Raw genomic sequence first — 21,217 nt, forward strand, 5'->3', positions numbered from 1 at the left:
GACTTCTAGTCAAGTGAACACAGGTTTATAAATACAAAATCAAATAGGGGTTATGTAGGAGTAGGTTTAATAATGAATAAAAAATAGGAGCACAGGTAAGCTACTATGAACAGCATAGTGAATGCATTATTGTACCCAAGATAGACATGAATCCCACACCTACCATGGTATTACAAGTTTATATGCCAACTAGTTCCACAGATGACAAAGAGATTGAAGAAATGTATGATGAGATAAAAGAAATTATTCAGATAATGAAGAGTGATGAAAATTTAATAGTCATCGGGGACTGGAATTCGATAGTAGGAAAAGGAAGAGAAGGAAAAGTAGTAGGTTGATATGGAATGAGGGTAAGAAATGAAAGATGAAGCTACCTGGTAGAATTTTGCACAGAGCATAACTTAACCATAGCTAACATTTGGGTCAAGAATCGTGAAAAAAGGTTGTGTTTGTCTACGAGGCATGGAGACACTGGAAGGTTTCAGATAGATAATACAATGGAAAGACAGAGATTTAGGTACCAGGTTTTAAATTGTAAGACATTTCCTGGGGCAGATGTGGACTCTGACCACATTCTACTGGTTATGAACTGTAGATTAAAACTGATGAAACTGCAAAAAGGTGGGAATTTAAGGAGATAGGACATGGATAAACTGAAAGAACCAGAGGTTGTAGAGACTTTCATGGAGAGCATTAGAGAACGATTGACAAGAATGGGTGAAAGAAATACAGTAGACGAAGAATGGGTAGCTTTGAGAGGTGAAATAGTGAAGGCAGCAGAGGATCAAGTAGGTAAAAAGACGAGGGCTAGTAGAAATCCTTGGGTAACAAAGAGATATTGAAATTAACTGACGAAAGGAGAAAATATAAAAACACAGTAAATGAAGCAGGCAAAAAGGAATACAAACGTCTCAAAAATGTGATCAACAGGAAGTGCAAAATGGCTAAGCAGGAATGGCTAGAAGACACATGTAAGGATGTAGAGGCATTTATCACTAGGTATAAGATAGATGCTGCCTACAGGAAAATTAAACAGGTGTTTAGAGAAATGAGAACCAGTTGTATGAATATATAGAGCTCAAATGGAAACCCAGTTCTAAGCAAAGAAGGGAAAGCAGAAAGGTGGAAGGAGTATATAAAGGGTTTATACAAGGGTAATATCCATGAGGGCAATATTATGGAAATGGAAGAAGACGTAGATGAAGATGAAATGGGAGATATGATACTGCGTGAAGAGTTTGAGAGAAGGCTGAAAGATGTAAGTCGAAACAAGGCCTTGGGAGTAAACAACATTCCATTAGAACTACTGATAGCATTGGGAGAGCCAGCCCTGACAAAACTCTACCATCTGATGAGCAAGATGTATGAAACAGGCGAAATACCCTCAGACTTCAAAAAGAATATAATAATTCCCATCCCAAAGAAAGCAGGTGCTGACAGGTGTGAAAATTACCGAACTGTCAGTTTAATCAGTCACGGCTGCAAAATACCAACATGAAATCATTACAGGCAAATGGAAAATCTGGTAGAAGCTGACCTTGGGGAAGATCAGTTCGAATTGCGTAGAAATGTTGGAACATGTGAGGCAGACTTCTCTTAGAAGATAGCTTAAGGAAAGGCAAACCTAGCATTTGTAGACTTAGAGAAAGCTTCTGACAATTTTGGCTGGAATACTCTCTTTCAAATTCTGTAGGTGGCAGGAGTAAAATACAGGGAGCGGAAGGCTATTTGCGATTTGTACAGAAACTAGATGGCAGTTATGAGAGTTGAGCGGCTTGATAGGGAAGCAGTGGTTGGGAAGGGAGTAAGACAGGGCTGTAGCCTCTCTCCGATGTTGTTCAATCTGTATATTGAGCAAGCAGTAAAGGAAACAAAAGAAAAATTCGGAGTAGGTATTAAAATCCATGGAGAAGAAATAAAAACTTTGAGGTTCGCCGATGACATTGTAATTCTGTCAGAGACAGCAAAGGACTTGGAAGAGCAGTTGAATGGAATGGACAGTGTCTTGAAAGGAAGATATAAGATGAACATCAACAAAAGCAAAACAAGGATAATGGAATGTAGTCTAATTAAGTCGGGTGATGCTGAGGGAATTAGATTAGGAAATGAGACACTTAAAGTAGTAAAGGAGTTTTGCTATTTGGTGAGCAAAATAACTGATGATGGTTGAAGTAGAGAGGATATAAAATGTAGACTGGCAATGGCAAGGAAAGCGTTTCTGAAGAAGAGAAATTTGTTAACATCGAGTATAGATTTAAGTGTCAGGAAGTCATTTCTGAAAGTATTTGTATGGAGTGTAGCCATGTATGGAAGTGAAACATGGACGATAAATAGTTTGGACAAGAAGAGAATAGAAGCTTTTGAAATGTGGTGCTACAGAAGAATGCTGAAGATTAGATGGGTAGATCACATAACTAATGAGGAAGTATTGAATAGGATTGGGGAGAAGAGAAGTTTGTGGCACAACTTGACCAGAAGAAGGGATCGGTTGGTAGGACATGTTCTGAGGCATCAAGGGATCGCCAATTTAGTATTGGAGGGCAGCGTGGAGGGTAAAAATCGTAGAGGGAGACCAAGAGATGAATACACTAAGCAGATTCAGAAGGATGTAGGTTGCAGTAGGTACTTGGAGATGAAGAAGCTATCACAGTATAGAGTAGCATGGAGAGCTGCGTCAAACAAGTCTCTGGACAGAAGACCACAACAACAAAAATGTGTCTGTAGATATTAAAGTTGTTTTCAACATCCAGTGGGGCAAACTTTGTATTCATTCAGAATGGGAACTCTACAGATGTGGCAAAATCCTCAATTCCATATTCTTCTAAAGACTACACTTAAGTTTGTCTTTGGCAGCACAATCTAACTGCTCTGTCACAGAACTAAAAGCATCCCATTGTTTTTTCTTTCTTTTCAAAACCTTGTTCTTCTAATAATTTAATAGCTGCTTGTAACTATTGACACAAAATATTTATGTTTGAAAATTATGTACTTCCTCCAAAAGCAGAAGTTGCTGTGCCTTGGAAATTGCATCTGCGTTGACTGGATCCATAGAAGGTAGAAACTCTTTAATCTTGTCAAAATTCTCACACGACATAGCAGTGCACTTGATCGAAGGATCCCCTTTGAATAATGACTGGGAATTAGGAAAGGGCAGGCCACTCATTCCCTTGTAGGCAACAACATGACTCTGAACTTTCAATAGAATCTTCTTCAGTGCTGAGATGAACTGATTTTTGATGTTATGTTCATTTCTTGTGTCTTCACAAACCCTGTTAATGGGTCACATGCTCCAACTTAGAGGACAATGGTTTCAATTGGTTAAGTGCTGAAACCTTCTATGGAGCCTGGTCCATAACCACCAGAAGAACTTTTTCAAGCTTGATGCCACCGGGCCACAGTTTTTGACTGAAGTCCATAATTTATTCTATTACTGTAATGACACTGCCTTTCAGCAGCTCATACATTTGTAACAACATGGGTTTAACTTTCTCCCCTACTCAGGGAAAAACTAAAATGTTCAAAATATCATTCCATTGAGTGTATATTTTCACCCAGAATTATTTCCTCATTCAATCAGATACTTTCTCCTTGTATCTTTGTATGGGTTCTTGGTAAGCAGGCTTTATGTATTTCTTTTTGAAAGTACTCTAATCAGGCATTGAGATTTTTGTGTATTTTTGAAGGAACCCCTTCAGTGCTAGATGGTTCACCGTACTGATGGGGGGGGGGGGGATTCCAGCTTTAATGACTTTTGCACACAAATCAATTTTGAATTCCTTCAAATTTTGGTTTTTTGAAGATCACTGTCCAAATGCATTTCATAATAGAGGTTGCCATGATTTTTTTGTTTGAAGAGACTTAGTCTCTTGATGCTCAGAACTGGAAATGTGTTGTTTGATGCAATCTTGCTGGTGTTCTTCAGTTAACAAAATTCCTGAAATGCAAATAGCATATCGCATAAAACTTTTGTCAGTTTCTGTGGAATCTTGTTTGAATTCCTGTGCCAGAACAAAAAAATCAGGCACTGGACACCTTCAGCAAGGGAAAATCTAAATTCTGATTTAAATTACTTGAAAGATGACACTTCATTCATTGGAGTTTTGTTCCTCCAATCAGAGGGCACAATGTCATGCCCTAACTGTTTGCCACTTCCAGAATGCCACAGAAAAGGTCATTTCACTTCCAGTTCCTTGCCTGCCATATGTTCTTGATGTGTTTGAATCCTGAAACCTGAGAGTGGCTCTTTTATTTCTGATTTTATAAGATGTGATAATCACACCAGAAAACAACACCCACACAAAACGATGGTACAAAATACACGTTTCGTACACAGCACTAGCCAAACACTTCCGGATCCTTTTACACGAGTTTTGATTTAACATCAAATATTTAATTATCATCATCTCAGACGTCGGCCTACAGTTGACATGCTTCATATACATGCTTCATACAACATTGCATAAAGCCACACTTTTTGAAGGCAGCACATTATCATTGCTACAGGTTCTGTAGAGGAATAAATATAACACCATAATATAGAGTGGTGCTGTACCACAGTAGTCAAGTTACGGTCCATAGGTGCAGAAGGTCGTGGATTCAAATTGTGTCAGGTGATATAACATTTTTTATTTGTAAATCTGTATCAAAATGACTCAGATCATTATATTCAATTAATTGGTTTTACTGTAATTTTTTATTTTTTATTTTTTGTCACATCATTTTTGTCATTATATTGACTTATTTATTTGCTATTATTTTTTCTTCCTATCATTCTTTTTTCATTTGGAATCTGCTTGTGCCACCTGTAACCAGTTTGAGGATAGTTTCGGGTAACTCATGAAAATGAGAAGTTATTGTTCACTTTCATAGCTGAAACTGATATTTTTCTGCCTTTAGTTTGGCTGTAGAGATCAGCTCTAATCACCACAAACAATGTGAGTGTGATTAATAGTCTGTCAAAGGTTTCTGACCGCCATTTTCTCAGATACTTTGTGCATCACAAGGTTGTAGTTGGGTTATGATATGAGTGAAAATTCAGGGCTACAAAATGCCTTGTCTGCTGCAGTTACCTTCCCTCATATAACAGACAAAAAACATGTAGTGTGTGTATTAATTCACTTTAATGAACATATTTCTCATTTTTAAACCTGAAGGGCTACTTAATGCCATACTTTATTTTCTGTGAACTGTACTGTAAAAGCATTATTTGCTTTTACATCACCATTCTTTACCTTGACCTGAAGAGCTATAATATGGCACACTTATACTAAATACGAACTTTCACATGGACCAGTGGTGGACTAATGGGAGGGGGGAGGGGGGTGGGGCCTGCTCTGTGTCTGTGGTCCTGGGGGAGAGGGCATCCAAATCTTGAGGGCTGTCCAGATTTGGAGGCCCTTCTAGAACCAGACCATTTCTAATCAAGTCCCAAAGAAGACCAAAATACGTTGTTGTTGTATTTATTGGTCCTGTTGTCTACAAAGCAGCTTATGCATAAGAAATTGGACAACTCAAGTTATAAATATGCAGCTGACAGTCATTTCTAGGCATAAATATTTAAGTTACAATACTACACTTTATACATAAGTATTTATATAACACATGCTTCATAAATTTAAATATTCTTCAATGGAGTAAAAGCAGTGATACTGTAAGTATGACTTTAGAGATTTTCCAGAGGTATTGACCTAGCAATGTTTTCAGGAAGCTAGTTATGAAGCTTAACTCCCGTGTGAAAAGTACCTTTTTGGCACAGAGCTGTGCTGATCTGGGTTATATGTAAGTTTCTGTTTTTTCTAGTAAAGTGATGATGTATATCACAGTTGTTTGCAGTCTGCAGTCCTTAGCTATTACATTTATTTTAAATAATAAAAAGGTTTCCATAATGTATGCACATGGTAATGGAGGAATACCAGATTTCTTAAACAGAGGTTTACAAGAGTCTCTAGGCTTGCACCCAAACAATATTCAAATGGCCCTTTTTTGCAGTTTAAAAGTGCTATTAGCTGTTTTAGAGTTTCCCCAGAAGGTGATCCAATATTTAAGACAAGAATGAAAGTAGACATGATAGGCATTCAGTACTTTTTCCTCACCACAGCATGATTTTAGTGAGCAAAGAAGGTAACGTGTTTCGCAAAGCTCTGCATTGAGACATTCAAAATGTGTATTCCATTTGATGTTGCTCTGCAGCCAAAGTCGTAAGAATTTGGTTTCAGTATTGTTACCAACTAGTTCATGGTTGATAGAGACCGATGGGAACATGTCCCTGTTAGGAGTATTGTGACTTTTTAGTGGAATGTTTTTTTACTGTTTATTACAAGTTGATTATTCTGTGCCCATCTGCTAAGTTGTTTTGTGACCATGTTTACTGACTGCTGTAACTTCGTTGCTGTCTCCTTTTAGTACAATTCTGGTGTCATCTGCAAACATGATTGTTGTATGTGCATCAACTTTTAAGTTCCATTTATGTACAGGAGGAACAGAAGGGGTTCCATTACTGATCCGTGGGGTACACCACATTTAATTTGTTTATTGTAAGATAAGTGTTCGGATACAGTTCTTAGTTCAGTATTTGTGAACTTGATGCACACTGTCTGCTTATGATTAATCAGGAAGGACCTGATCCATTTGTTAGACAAATCTCTAATACCATATATTTCAAGCTTTGATAGCACAATTTTATGATCCACCATATCAAAAGCTTTTGACAAGTCAATAAATAGTCCTATTGATTCCTGTTTTTTGTCCATCAGGTTTAGGATGGAATTGATGCACTCGTAAATAGCAGTTGTCGTTGACCTCTTATTTCTGGATCCATGTTGGAGCCTCCCGGCCAACAATGCCATAAGCTCATTTCATTTGCATTACACATTATGCTGTTTTTATTTATAAATTTCATAAGTTTGTCATAACATAACTTTTTCTAATATTTTAGAGATGCAGGAGGAAATTGTGATGGGTCAGTCATTATTTACATTATCTTTCTCACCTTTTTATATACTGGAATAACTTCTGATGTTTTCAATATATCAGGGAAAGTGCCTGCCTGAAGTGAGCAGTCACATAAGTGTGTGAGTATTTCAATTAGGTTTGATTCACTCTACTTTAATATTGTTGCAAGTATACCATCAATGCCTGCAGAGTTGAAATTTTTTACTCCTTTCATTCCTTTAACTACTTCATCTTGTGAAACAGAACTGATGTACATTGATCCTCTACATGCACTTATTTTATATTCATTTTGCCCGGGTGCTCTTAAAGTTTGATTGTAACATGTTATCAGCAACACCTGTGAAAAACTTCTCAAATGTGTTGGCTACTTCTAAGGGATTTTTTACTTTTTTATTTTTTGTGATAGTGTTATATTTTTGCAAGATCGTATTCTCCAGATTCTTTTTTTATAACACTCCACATAGCCTTATAATTTATTAGCTGAATTATAAAAGTATTCATCATAACGCATTATTTTTGCTACTTTTATTAATATTTTGGGGTATTTTTTATAGTATGCACATACTTCAGGCGAGGAATTTTTTGAGTTGCATATTTCATGAAGTAGTCGTTTCTTCTGGCATGAAACCCTTATTCTCCTTGTGATCCAGCTGTTTGTTCTAGAGTTCCCCCATATAGTTGCAGGTTCCAGTGGGAATGCAATTTGAAAGAAATGGGTTAATGTATCAATGAAAGTGTAGAATTTTTCATTTACATCATTCATTTTGTACACATCTGACCATTTTTCTTTCTGTAACAAGCTGTTGAAGTAGTTCAGATTATCTTGATTATAACTTCCACATGAGGTTCTTAAAGACATGTTGTTAATAATACTGCCTTTTACTTTTATGCTTAATATTTGAGCAAGATGGTCACTAAAACCTGCATTAAAAATTTTTAGTGAAGTGTTGTGTAAACTCTTCTTGACCAGAAATTGATCTAGAGCTATTTGGCAAGTTTCTGTTACTCAGGTAGCAGCTTTCACTTCAGCCTTTAAATTATAGGATGTAGCAAGGTTCAAAAGGGTCTCTCTATTTCCACTATTTGTGAGGAAATTGATATTGAAGTCAGCACAGATTATCAATTCACAATCCATTTTGTTCTTTATTTAGCAATTACTCCATTTTGTTTAAGGAAAGTTCAAAATTTCCAGATGCTGATTGGTAAATTGTAACAATAACCAGGTTGAACTGAGTAATTTTTATAGCTGCAATTTCATAATCCTTTTCGAGATTTGTTCTAGTTAAGTCAGACAGGGTAAAGAAATCTACATTTTCCTTTGTTAGATAGCTACCCCACCCCACGTTCAGTAAATAAGAGGCAGCTTGGATTTCAAGGCCCCATACATATGCAAAATATATACACGGGTACTTACTTACCTGTTACCAGGCCATGGCAACTGATAATGGGTGTGTTCAGAATTTTTTGTAAAATGTTGCATGGAACTTAGAAACTGTAGAATGATAACCAGCTGCCTATTTGATGCAATTATTCTATGTGACACCTTTTTGAAACTTATGCCAGCTACACAGGTGTACTAGAAGTACAGTTTAAAAATATGTGCATAAGTTAATGACGAGACCAAGAAATGAAGAACCGTTTTACATTGTCTTTTAAATATATCAAAATCTTGCAGTCTGTGGTCGTCAGGAAGACATTCCATTGGAAAACAAGGAATTTTCTGTGCGGTTATGGCAACAGATAAGCCAGTTTTGAAAGAGCATTGTTGAAAACTTTAAGAGTCTGCTGGTGGGTCAAAGAGAGTACCTTTTTATTTGTCAAAAGGGATACAAAGTGTATTTATTTTCATTTTGGGTGAACATGTTAAGGAAAACATTATTGCAAGTGTAACAAAATGCTAAATATTGTGGAATAATATTTGACATCACTCCTTATGAAGGCAAAACTGACCAAAGAGTCAATTAGATACATCCACATAGAAGACAACATTGTGGAAGTTCAAATATTTCTTAGGTTTTTTAATGTTGGGAAATACTGCAGATGATATGTTAAAAGTTATTTGACACCGTCTGAATACATATGGTCTGGTGTGTGTTCTGCAGAGCTCAAGGATATGACAATGCTGTATCAATATCAGGCATATGTGGGGATTACAATGAAAAATTCAAGAAGTCAGCCCAAACATTATTCTCAGTCCCTGTGCTAATCATTCATTAAATTTTTCCAGAGTTTTTGTGTCCTCATGTGATCCCACTAGTGTCACCAGTTTGGTTAACTGTAGGGAAGTTACATTCATTTTTCTCATCCTCTACATGTAGATAGGGTCATTGGAAGTGTTCGATGCCACACATCTGCTTTGACTCATGAAGTAATGGCGTTGTATGTGATGTCTCTGTGTTTTTGATTTGGTTCATATTTGTAGGTGCCATGTTGTTATATTTGTTGGTGCCCTCGGGTGGTGGATGTTGATATGTTAAGTTTAACATGTGGTATTGGGTTCATTTCAGTCTTCATTATCACTATTGTAATGTTTTTTTTTTAGTCTGGTTAGTTAGTACTGTAATGTGGATTTGGAAACATTTGCTTTGTTTTCAGTCAGTTAGTATAGTTTATTTGTCTTTTCTTTATGAGTTTGACATTTTTTTTAGGTTGACTACTTTGGTGTTCATTGTTGTGTGTGTGTGTGTGTGTGTGTGTGTGTGTGTGAGAGAGAGAGAGAGAGAGTGAGAGAGAGAGAGAGAGAGAGAGAGAGAGAGAGAGAGTGGCCAACCTAAGTGACTTTGTCGACGGATCTTGTTGGTAATTGATTTTCGATTTGGTTTTACTCTGTAGCAATTGTGATGTTTTGTTTATTTTTTGGTATTTCAGCTGTGTTTTAATAGAGCTACTGAAATGGAGGTTTTTAGGTTTTCGAGTTGTTGGAGTTTTGGTTTCGCTGCTGTTTTATGACTTATGTAGGTATGTGGAGTTCTTGGTTGTGGTTTTTTTGCTAGTGGTTTTCTAGTAGGTAGCAAGAGCTGCATTTGAGCTATATAGGTCAAGGGAAACGTCTGATTCCACTTTTTGGAGTTGTAGATGTTGTTCGTTTTGGTATTGAGAGCTGTGCTTGAATTGTGTATGTCAAGGGGAATGTCTGATTTTGCTTTTCATATTTAAGGGTGTTAGTTTTATGGTGCTGAAGGGATTTGTTTAAGCTATATTAGTCAAAGGAAATGTCTGAATCCACTTTTTGGAGGGATTCGTTTTAGCCATACAGGCAGACTGAAATGTACAATTCTTGTCGGTTTTGTAGCTGTAGCATTACGTCACAAGTTGAGATTATTTTTTGGATACTATTTCTTTTGGGATGGTGTGGCATTTTGTATTGTTATATATTCAGCTTGTCCCCATCCTAAAGCCCCTATTTTCCACAGTTGTCCCTTTATTTTCATTTTATTGTTGAAGTGAGATGTTTTTGTGTCATTTTTATTTTTGTTCGTGTTTGTTGGCATGAATATGTAGTGATGACATCATCGTCATTTCGTATACACTGGAAGTAGGCGTTTCTGTTATGTTGATGACATCTCAGGTCAAAGCAGGTGGGTGGAATCTAACACTTCCCTAATTCCTGTAGATGAAAATTACTTATCAAAAATACTGGAAAAAGTTTGACATGTTTGTCTGATTATGACTGGAGTGCTCATTACAATTCAATTAAAGCCATCAAAGATAACACGGAAACAATTACGAGTGGTTTGGAAGATATGCAAGATACGTCCAAGGCCCACTTCGGTAATAGATCTGCAGCAAGCTTGGTCCTTCCAGCTATAAGCTATTTTCCCATTTTTACCTACATCAACTTCTGGCACATGATACTGCAGGAAGTAAATTTAGTCCAACAATATCAACAGTCAGAAATGATTCTGGATAAAGGACTCACCACATTAAAAACCCTGAAAGAGTTTTTAGTGATGAAACAACTACAATTATAGGCAATGCTGGCACTAAAAAATGCAATGGTGTGTACATTAACACTGACCCATGAAGAAGAAGTGTCTTAAATAAAACAATGCCAGGTGAACTAGTCCATGGTGCTGGATTATCTGTTCCAGAAGGAGTTTGTCAATCAATGTTTGAATTCATAGATTGATTTTTACAAGAACTCTCACAATGATATATGACCATGCAGGAAATCAACTACATCTCCTGAATTGTTGCAACAAAATTTATGCTTGAAGCTTCCGATGATGATCTGGCCATAGCACTGGAGAATCTAGTAGAAGTTTTTCACGAGTTTGATAAGGATCAGGTGCTGCAAGTTGTAAAAAAGGTATCTTAGGCATCTATTTGCAGCCAATACAAGTGTGGATGTTGCTGCTGGATAGACAGCCCAAGAAATCCTTCAATTTATAATTAATTGCACATCACTTACAATTCACTACTTCTTGACCATTTGTGTTTCAGTTGCATCATGTGAAAGAAGTTTTTCTACACTGAAACTAATAAAAAAATTATCATTGCTGTATGATGAATCGAGAAGAACTATTCAATCTGTCCAATTTATCAAATGAAATAAAAGTTTCAAAGGGCGTTATAAGGAACTTCTGTAAAATAAAGGCATGAAATTATGCACTCTAATACCATCAGTAATAACTTGCAGTTCATATGTATGTTTGGGTGTTTGTGTGTGTGGCAACTTGACTCTAACACAATGAGTAGGGAACACTGTGTGATGGATCTGTCAGTTTGGTGTGGTGTTTGTTAGCTTTTACTGTCCTTTTTCAAATAAACTCACCTTTTTATTTTGTTCTTGTGGACCAACTATTCCGTACTGTAGCCATATGTGAACTTATTCTTCTTGACTTTATCTCCAGGCAGTGTGATACTGTAAGAGAGTTTCTCAGTATTTCCAGCTACTGAATGACAAACACATCTTCAATGATAACGCGATGTATTGCTTCAATTAATTACACCAAATGTAAAGACAGATCCAATTATCAATAATTCATAACTTCAAATACATCAGTCAGTATGTCTGATCACACTGAACTCAACATAAGATCTAAAATTTAAAGTCTTCATTTTTTCTTGAGCATTTACAGCATAGTCTGTCCATTTGCTCTGAGGTGTTCATGACACATTCAGGGGGCATCATCAAGGAATAAATGTCCACGTCCAGCAAGTGTCACCATGTTGTACCTTGCTCCTGCTGTGTTACATCACTGTATATGTACCATCTGCACAGATCACAGATTGTGGTGCACCACATGCAATTTTTATAAAAGACATGACCATCTTTTGCCAGCATGAGTGACTTCAATTATGTTTCTAGTTTATAAGAACATGGAATGTGTTTTCTTCATTTAAATTGAGATACATTATTAGGTAACAACAGTGGTTTAATATTAACAATGCAATGTACTTAATTTCGTCTTTAACTAACCAAATCTAAGATTTTAAAACATCAGCATGTATCGAATGCAGATTACCACACATTGGTTCCACGGTAAATTTGTTTGCCTCTTACTGTTTTGGGTGCCCCCTTTGACAAAATGACCAACTGTCACTCAACATGTCTTTTCCAACCTCAGTAATTGAGTTCAACCCCTTCTATGAGCAGATACTCTACAACCATTCTTTCTTTCAGATGAAAGTGCTGCCTTCTCATTCCCCAATAAAAATGGTTTAGGTTATCACTCTGTGGACTCACCTAACCAAAGGACTAAGTACCTCCATTGGATATATCTGTCTCCAGACTGCTCTACAGAAAATATGGGACAAGCCATTTATTTCTCTAATGCACCTGACCTTGGATGTAGGACAGCCTCTCTCTATTCTTTGCCTACCCATTTCAACTCCTTCAGTTCACCTAAAGCAGGGTGCACTTCACCATATAAAGTCTGTCTGTACAGTACCTCAGCTTCAATTCTCACATGCTGACAGGAAGGGTTTCCTTCACTGCTGACATATCTTTACCACAGTTTTAAAGCATACCGCGGGACCACAGTTTTGAAGCATACCGCACCATGCTCCATGTACAGAATTTCTTTAATCTACATATTCGTACTACACGAAACCAACACATCTGTATTACCGTATAACTTTAGGTAACAATAGTCCCATGTTCATTTCTTTTTCTCTGCATCATTTAGATGCACTATTATGTTTGTATTTAACATTTTCCAAACTAACACATACAGCTCAATGAATCATTAAAAATGTCACAAGGCGTACAAAACAGGGACTGAAATTGCCACTTCATTCTTTGAAAATCAACAGATTTTACATTGACGACAAAAAGTGCTAGGGTAGTCGAGGTCAATCATTTTCTTTTCTCCATTGTCACTTACTTTATAAAACATTTTTATCGTATATGCACCTGGGTGATTTGATATCATTTGAGTCTTCTGACACTGATTCAACATTATGTTACTTAAATATAGCCTAAATTTTGTGTCCGATACTAAAATGATCTTGTTTTATTTACTGCACATGTGCGCTAATTAATCAGTTTCTTGACTATATAAGTTTCTTGATGGCACTGTGATCATCTACTCATCGTGCTCATGTCAGCATTTCATATTTCAGACTTGTGTGATGTACCTAACATGCAGCATCTGACGTCGTACACAATATGTGTATGGTGTGAAAATTATGTCCACTTGTCCAAGTCATATTACCATACATTTGTTGCTCCCCTCAGCCATCCTGTGACAACAGGTTGTGATAGAAACTTGTGGAACAGAGAAGGGTTCCACTGATAGATACTTAAGAATATGGACGGAGGGAAAGTTAGAACTGACACTTCTGGCAGAGAAGAAAGGAACCTCCCATATAAAACCAATAGAAGCTGTACCATTTTGTATGTTACCTCATAAAAAAAATAGAAAATCCCAGTTATACTTAACAGTATACATAGATTTCATATGTATGTATCTTTCACTGTAAGAAACAAAATACATGTTAGTAATAATTAATAATAATAGTAATTCCAGTTGTCTGAATAGGAACTTGGAGTGCAATATTCCTGCTTTTATAAACAAGGATATGATGTAGTTATTCAACGAGGTAGAAAAGTAAGAGGTACAGAATATAGAATAGTTTAAGAAAAGGGAATGGCTCTGGAAAAAATGAAAGAAGAAATACCAGAACTATTAACTTGGGTTTCCAACCGGCATTATTCTGCCTAATTTGCAAAGTGTGCAACATCTCCTGGGGATATATATTTCTTAACTACAAGAACATTGTATATTCCCTTTTCCTGGCATGTGACTGGATCAACCAGGAAAAATGCTTTATGTGGTATTCCTACCACCTTAAAAGATTCACAATATCTCGGAAAGAACTTAGTTGCTACTTTGTGGACATCTTTTATCAAAGCTAAGTCAAATACGCTAAATATAGGTACATCTGATACTTATATAGTCAACTCTGGTCTGACTCCTGTAATATGCTTCCTATCTAATTGCCTGTTACTGCTGTCTCTTCTTTCTTTGGAAACTTTTTAGAAAAATGTATTCCACTTTCCGTTTGAATATCCTCAAAAACTTATAATTTCTATTTTTGTATTTTCTGTGGCAATTCTGTATTCCCTTTCTAGGATCTACCGTATTTCCCAAAGAACTGGTTTTAGTACTAGTAGATTCAACCGTATGCTGTACTTTTTCATGAAGAGTACCTGTAATCTCTCTTCCAAACTAATTAAGGTAGCTCGGGGACTGAAAATTTCATTCAAAAATTTCCCCTGCAACAATACTTCAACCTGCTCCTGTGTACCTGAGATTTGGTTGTCTAAGATTTGTACTTTATCATCAGTTTCTTTCAAATGATCGTGTACTTCATTCCTCACGAAATCACACTGTGTCATAATGTCTGTTTGCACTTTGTTAGGCAACTCATTCAATTCTTCTCCAATTTTACTACCGTGTACATTAACTGTAGACATCAGTACCTCCTCAAACACTTCTGCTTGTGATTTAATCACTGCCAACTTGTTATTTTCTTTCTTTTAACTTCTTAAGAGTAGCGTCTCCTTGAGCCTTAATGGTAGCTTTCAGTCAGTGGCGGCTGATGTGTAAGAGCCTGTGAACACTTTAACTTTCGAAAACCAACGGATTTTTTGGTTATTTTTCCTTGAATGCTGTTAAGCGTAACACAGGTGCTGCAATCTGAAAGATATGCCACTTAAATCTACTGTATTGCTACTCCTCTAGACTCCGTGAACTTGGCGTCAGGGTCGTGAGCACAACTTCAGTTGTGCATGTTTTAAGGAGCTTTTGCTCATGTGCAACTCATGTGACCTAATTGCCTTGCACACCAAATACATACTGTGCTGGTGTAAGCTGTCACTAGCACACCAATTGGCAAAGATGTAACACGAAAATCAATAGTAGGCACCGGATCAAGCTCACCTACCACAACAGAGGCCAGAAACACACCCGCAAGCAACAAGCTGTCAACTTCCTCTCGACAACATGTATTTGCATTCTGTGCCTCCTGCTCCATGGCCACTGGGAGGTGTCAGGAATGAAGATGCTGGCTCACCGACATGTTTATTGTTCTGGCACAGATCATGAGATTGAACATTTAATTGCTGATTGTTCTATGTGTGCAGGCCACCAGGCCACTGCATGGTAATTTTACTCTACATGGCCAGAAACTTCACAGCCATGGGAGCACTTCAACTTAGATTTTACAGTCCCTCTTAGGATGCTTATTAGCTGGTGGTTATGGACACCAACCCTCAGTTTCCATAGATCACAAATTGTCGCTCTGCAATAGCAGAATTGACGGTACAGGCCCTCATTGAGATTTTTGCCATTCAAGGCATCCCCTACAGAATGATGATAGACAATGACCCATATTTTACCACACAGATTTGTCAAGGTTATGGTGCTCAATATGGTAGCCACCAGGCCAGGGTTCCCCCAATCCACCCTCTGTTGAATGGGGTGGCAGAAATCCTCATACAGACTTTCAAGACCCAAAGGAAGAAGTATATTGGCAACACTCTGGCAGAAGATGCACCTAAATCCTTTTTCAATTCTTACAGGTTCATGTCTATGAGCAAGAGGGACTCAGTAGAACCGCTGCACCGGTGTCAGCTGCGCACCGTCCTGAACTTACTGCTTCCTTCCCCTGCCCTTGTTGGTCACATCAGTCGTCAAGGCACATACCATGGACCTCCATCTGACCTTCCACTTTTGGTCACTGCTAGCACTGGACCCTAAGGGTTGTCCACAGATGACAGGGTCAGAAAATTTTCATGCTGCAGCTGGAGGACAGATTGGTGACCCAACGTTGAAAGCAACTCCATCAACAGGTGGGCAGCCAACCAGAGCCACCCACTCACTCAACTCTCAGGCCTTCATACCTTCAGGGGTCTGGGTCCTACGCTTCTCCTCCATCCTTGGAGTCCCCGTATCTGTTTTTTTCTCCACCTCTACCACTAAGTGCAATCTTGCCTCCTTCACCCCTTCATCCTCCTTTAATGTTTCTCTAGCCCTCTGCATGAGTATCAGAGGCCACATCTGGACAAGCTTCATCAACAAACAGTGGTGTTGCATGATCAGCAGGTGCTGTACCAGCCAGTTCCTGCTCCTGCCCCCTCAATCCCCAGTGTCCTCATGGATCCATCTTCGTCAGTGTCCTCCATAGCTAGCGTAACATCTGTGGCATCCACCTTCAATCAAGCCATCACCACTAGGGACATTTCTGGACCTGTTCTCCAGTGGCAGCCAATGGAGAACTTTTTGTTCTGCTCAGAGCACCCATCATTGATGCCCCAGACAATATGGATGACAGTTTCCTGGGTGTTGTGGACTGTCCCTCGCTGTGATCGAGGAACATCAGAGGTGCACCAGTCTCACAGTCACCCTGCCAAGGGGTCTGAATTATAATAACCACTTGTTACCACATCTGCCACACTGGTACCCCACTGGCTGTGAACATAACAACATGTGAGTTATTGACTTTACAATTTAGCTTGCCCATCCCAACTGGACAGCGTGGATGCAGCCGGCAGACAGTGGCACAATCAAACAGCAACAGTAGCATCAAGGTCAGCGCGTGCAGCCAACACAGAGCACGACCTCATGAGATTGTATCTACTACACACATCAAAAAAGTTTTGCATCACCTCAATTCTGAGAGTTCTGCAACCTGTACAGAAAATTGGAATAGAGATCAACATAAACATCATTTCTGCCCTTTTTATTGCTCATGAAAACCACAAATTGGATGTTATACCACCAAACAGTGAGACCTTCAGAGGTGGTAGTCTAGACTGCTGTACACACCAGTACCTCTAACACCCAGTAGTACATCCCCTTGCATTGATGCATGCCTGTATTCGTTGTGGCATACTATCAACAAGTTCATCAAGGCACTGTGATCCAGATTGTCCCACCCCTCAACAGCAATTCAGCATAGATCTCTCAGAGTTGTTGGTGGGTCACATTGTCCATAAACAGCCCTTTTCGGTCTATGCCAGGCATGTTCGATAGGGTTCATGTCTGCAGAACATGCTGGCCACTAGTTGAGCGATGTCGTTACCCTGAAGGAAGTCATTCACAAGATGTGCACGATGGGGCGCGAATTATCGTCCATGAAGATGACTGCCTGGCCAATATGTTGCTGATGTGGTTGCACTATCAGTCAGAGGATGGTATTCATGTATCGTACAGCCATTATGGCACCTTCCGTGACCACCACCGAGGTAGGTCAGCCCCACATAATGCCACCCCAAAACAACAGGGAATCCCCACCTTGCTGCAATTGATGGACAGTGTGTCTAAGGTCTTCCGCCTGACTAGGTTGCCTCCAAACATGTCTCTGATGATCGTCTGGTTGAAGGCATATGCACCACTCATTGGTGAAGAGAATATGATGCCAATCGTGATTGGTCCATTTGGCACACTGTTGGGCCTATCTGTATCGAACTGCATGGTGTTGAAGTTTCAAACATGGACCTCACCATGTTGGGAGTGAAGTTGTACATCATGCAGCCTATTGCACACAGTTTGAGTTGTAACATGACGTCCTGTGGCAGCAAGAAAATTGTTATTCAACATGGTGGTGTTGCTGTCAGGGTTCCTCCGAGCCATAATCCATAGGTAGTGGTCATCCACTGCAGTAGTATTCCTTGGGCAGCCTGAGCAAGGCATGTCATCGACAGCTCCTGTCTCTCTGTATCTCCTCCACATCCAAATAACATCGCTTTGGTTCCCTCAGAGACACTTGGACTCTTCCCTTGTTGAGAGCCCTTCCTGGCACAAAGTAACAATGCGGACATGATCGAACCGCAGTATTGACAGTCTAGCCATGGTTGAACTGTCAGGCCCCCTCCATCTAATAGGCACTGCTCATGCATGGTTGTTTACACCTTTGGGCAGGCTTAGTGGCATCTCTGACGGACTGTGTCTGTAATACAATATCCACAGTCAACATTTGTCTTCAGGAGTTCTGGGAACCAGGGTGATGCAGAACTTTTATTGATGTGTGTATAATCCTGGAGCAGAGGGCTCTCTTACTCATTGTGTTATGGTTCGTTTGTGTTCTCACTGGACTCTGCTTTCAAGACACTTGCTACTTGTTTGGACTTGGCCTAGCTACGTACACAGATTTTGTATGTAGATTATAAACTGTGTTCCCAATAAAGTAGTTTGGTTATTCTGTGCAAACTTACTTGTGTGCCTTCCTACAGTAATGACTGTAGGTTCTGCCTTCAGTAAGTTATGTTATTCCTGTCAGCAAATTTGTAAACTTTGCGCTGAATAACAGCTCTGTCTTGTTACCATATCTGTGTGAATTTCAGATTCACTGTCAGACTATAATTCATTTCTAGCTTATGTTCCCTGTTCTTGTAGATGTTAGATACATGCTATAGAATAAATTTGATGACTTGTCTACAAGCTTAGGTGCTCTATAATATTTTGTCCTTGGTTAGCTACATGATGATGGATTAATATGTCTTTGCAATAAAGAAGCAGAGGTATTCCCAGTGATGTATCATTTGCTGATTGCAATATACACACTTAACTTTTTGAGACTCAGGCAGGGGACAGGAAAATAGTTATGTTTCATTATACATTATAGGCATACATGGACGTATTGGGTTGGTGTACAAGTTCATAGTGTTTTTACGTAAGTGTAATAAACAGAACAGATACAGGTAACAGGGACTTTAGACATCAATAATATATTCTCCTTCAATATTTACAACAGTCTGTCAGTACTGGGGTAACTTTTTGATTCCACGACTGTAGAAATCACATGGTTTTCAGGTGAAGAACTCATCAAGCCATGTTCAGAGCATGTTTTTCCCAGAAAGAAACTTCCTTGAAGATTTCTCGATAGAGAGCAGAAAACGTGAAAATCTGAAGGTGCAAAATGGGTGGATAAGAGGGGTGCAGAAAGACTTCCCAATTCAACTCCTTTATAATGTTTTTTGTCAGTCTAACAGAATGTGTGCAGGCTTTATCATGCAGTAGAGCCAGTTCATGCAGTCTTCCATGTTGTTGTTCTTGGACTGCATCTGCAAGATGTCTCAGTTGTTGACAGTAAATGGCAGCAGTGATGGTTACATTTGGGGAAGCAATTTATAGTACACCACACCATCACTGTTCCACCCGGTGCATAACATTATCTTTTGCAGATGTGCACATAGGTCTTTGTGGGGCAAGCTGCTGCTTTGTTTGTGCTCAGTCAGTCCTTCGTTTTCTCTATGTTAGTGTAAAGACACCATTTGTCTTCACCAGTAACAATGCAGGACAGGAATGATTGATGCTGTTGATGAGCACTTATGGCTATTCACTGATTTTGTAATTTTGGCTTAGATGACACGCTACCCATATACTTGATTTCTCAACCATCCCCATTGCATGGAAATGTCACAAGATTTTGAAATAATCACAGTTCTACATCTACATCTACATCTACATCTACATCCATACTCCGCAAGCCACCTGATGGTGTGTGGCGGAGGGTACCTTGAGTACCTCTATCGGTTCTCCCTTCTATTCCAGTCTCGTATTGTTCATGGAAAGAAGGATTGTCGGTATGCCTCTGTGTGGGCTCTAATCTCTCTGATTTTATCCTCATGGTCTCTTCGCGAGATATACGTAGGAGGGAGCAATATACTGCTTGACTCTTCGGTGAAGGTATGTTCTCGAAACTTTGACAAAAGCCCATACCGAGCTACTGAGCGTCTCTCCTGCAGAGTCTTCCACTGGAGTTTATCTATCATCTCTGTAACGCTTTCGCGATTACTAAATGATCCTGTAACGAAGCGTGCTGCTCTCCGTTGGATCTTCTCTATATCTTCTATCAACTCTATCTGGTAAGGATCCCACACTGCTGAGCAGTATTCAAGCAGTGGGCAAACAAGCGTACTGTAACCTACTTCCTTTGTTTTCGGATTGCATTTCCTTAGGATTCTTCCAATGAATCTCAGTCTGGCATCTGCTTTACCGACGATCAACATTATATGATCATTCCATTTTAAATCACTCCTAATGCGTACTCCCAGATAATTTATGGTATTAACTGCTTCCAGTTGCTGACCTGCTATTTTGTAGCTAAATGATAAAGGATCTTTATTTCTGTGTATTCGCAGCACATTACACTTGTCTACATTGAGATTCAATTGCCATTCCCTGCACCATGCGTCAATTCGCTGCAGATCCTCCTGCATTTCAGTACAATTTTCCATTGTTAAACCTCTCGATACACTACAGCATCATCCACAAAAAGCCTCAGTGAACTTCCAATGTCATCCACAAGGTCATTTAAGTATATTGTGAATAGCAACGGTCCTATGACACTCCCCTGCGGCACACCTGAAATCACTCTTACTTCGGAAGACTTCTCTCCATTGAGAATGACATGCTGCGTTCTGTTATGTAGGAACTCCTCAATCCAATCACACAATTGGTCTGATAGTCCATATGCTCTTACTTTGTTCATTAAACGACTGTGGGGAACTGTATCGAATGCCTTGCGGAAGTCAAGAAACACGGCATCTACCTGTGAACCCGTGTCTATGGCCCTCTGAGTCTCGTGGACGAATAGCGCGAGCTGGGTTTCACATGACCGTCTTTTTCGAAACCCATGCTGATTCCTACAGAGTAGATTTCTAGTCTCCAGAAAAGTCATTATACTCGAACACAATACGTGTTCCAAAATTCTACAACTGATCGACGTTAGAGATATAGGTCTATAGTTCTGCACATCTGCTCGATGTCCCTTCTTGAAAACGGGGATGACCTGTGCCCTTTTCCAATCCTTT

General features: G+C 38.9%; 1 protein-coding gene across 1 annotated transcript in view; it reads left to right on the top strand.

Annotated features, from left to right (window-relative positions):
- LOC124775759 (dynein regulatory complex protein 8) overlaps positions 1-21,217 on the top strand; it is a 163,191-nt gene that overhangs the window by 77,119 nt on the left and 64,855 nt on the right. The gene's annotated exons all lie outside the window — the stretch shown is intronic.

Source organism: Schistocerca piceifrons, chromosome 2, assembly GCF_021461385.2.
Source record: "Schistocerca piceifrons isolate TAMUIC-IGC-003096 chromosome 2, iqSchPice1.1, whole genome shotgun sequence".
NCBI classification, from domain to species: domain Eukaryota; kingdom Metazoa; phylum Arthropoda; class Insecta; order Orthoptera; family Acrididae; genus Schistocerca; species Schistocerca piceifrons.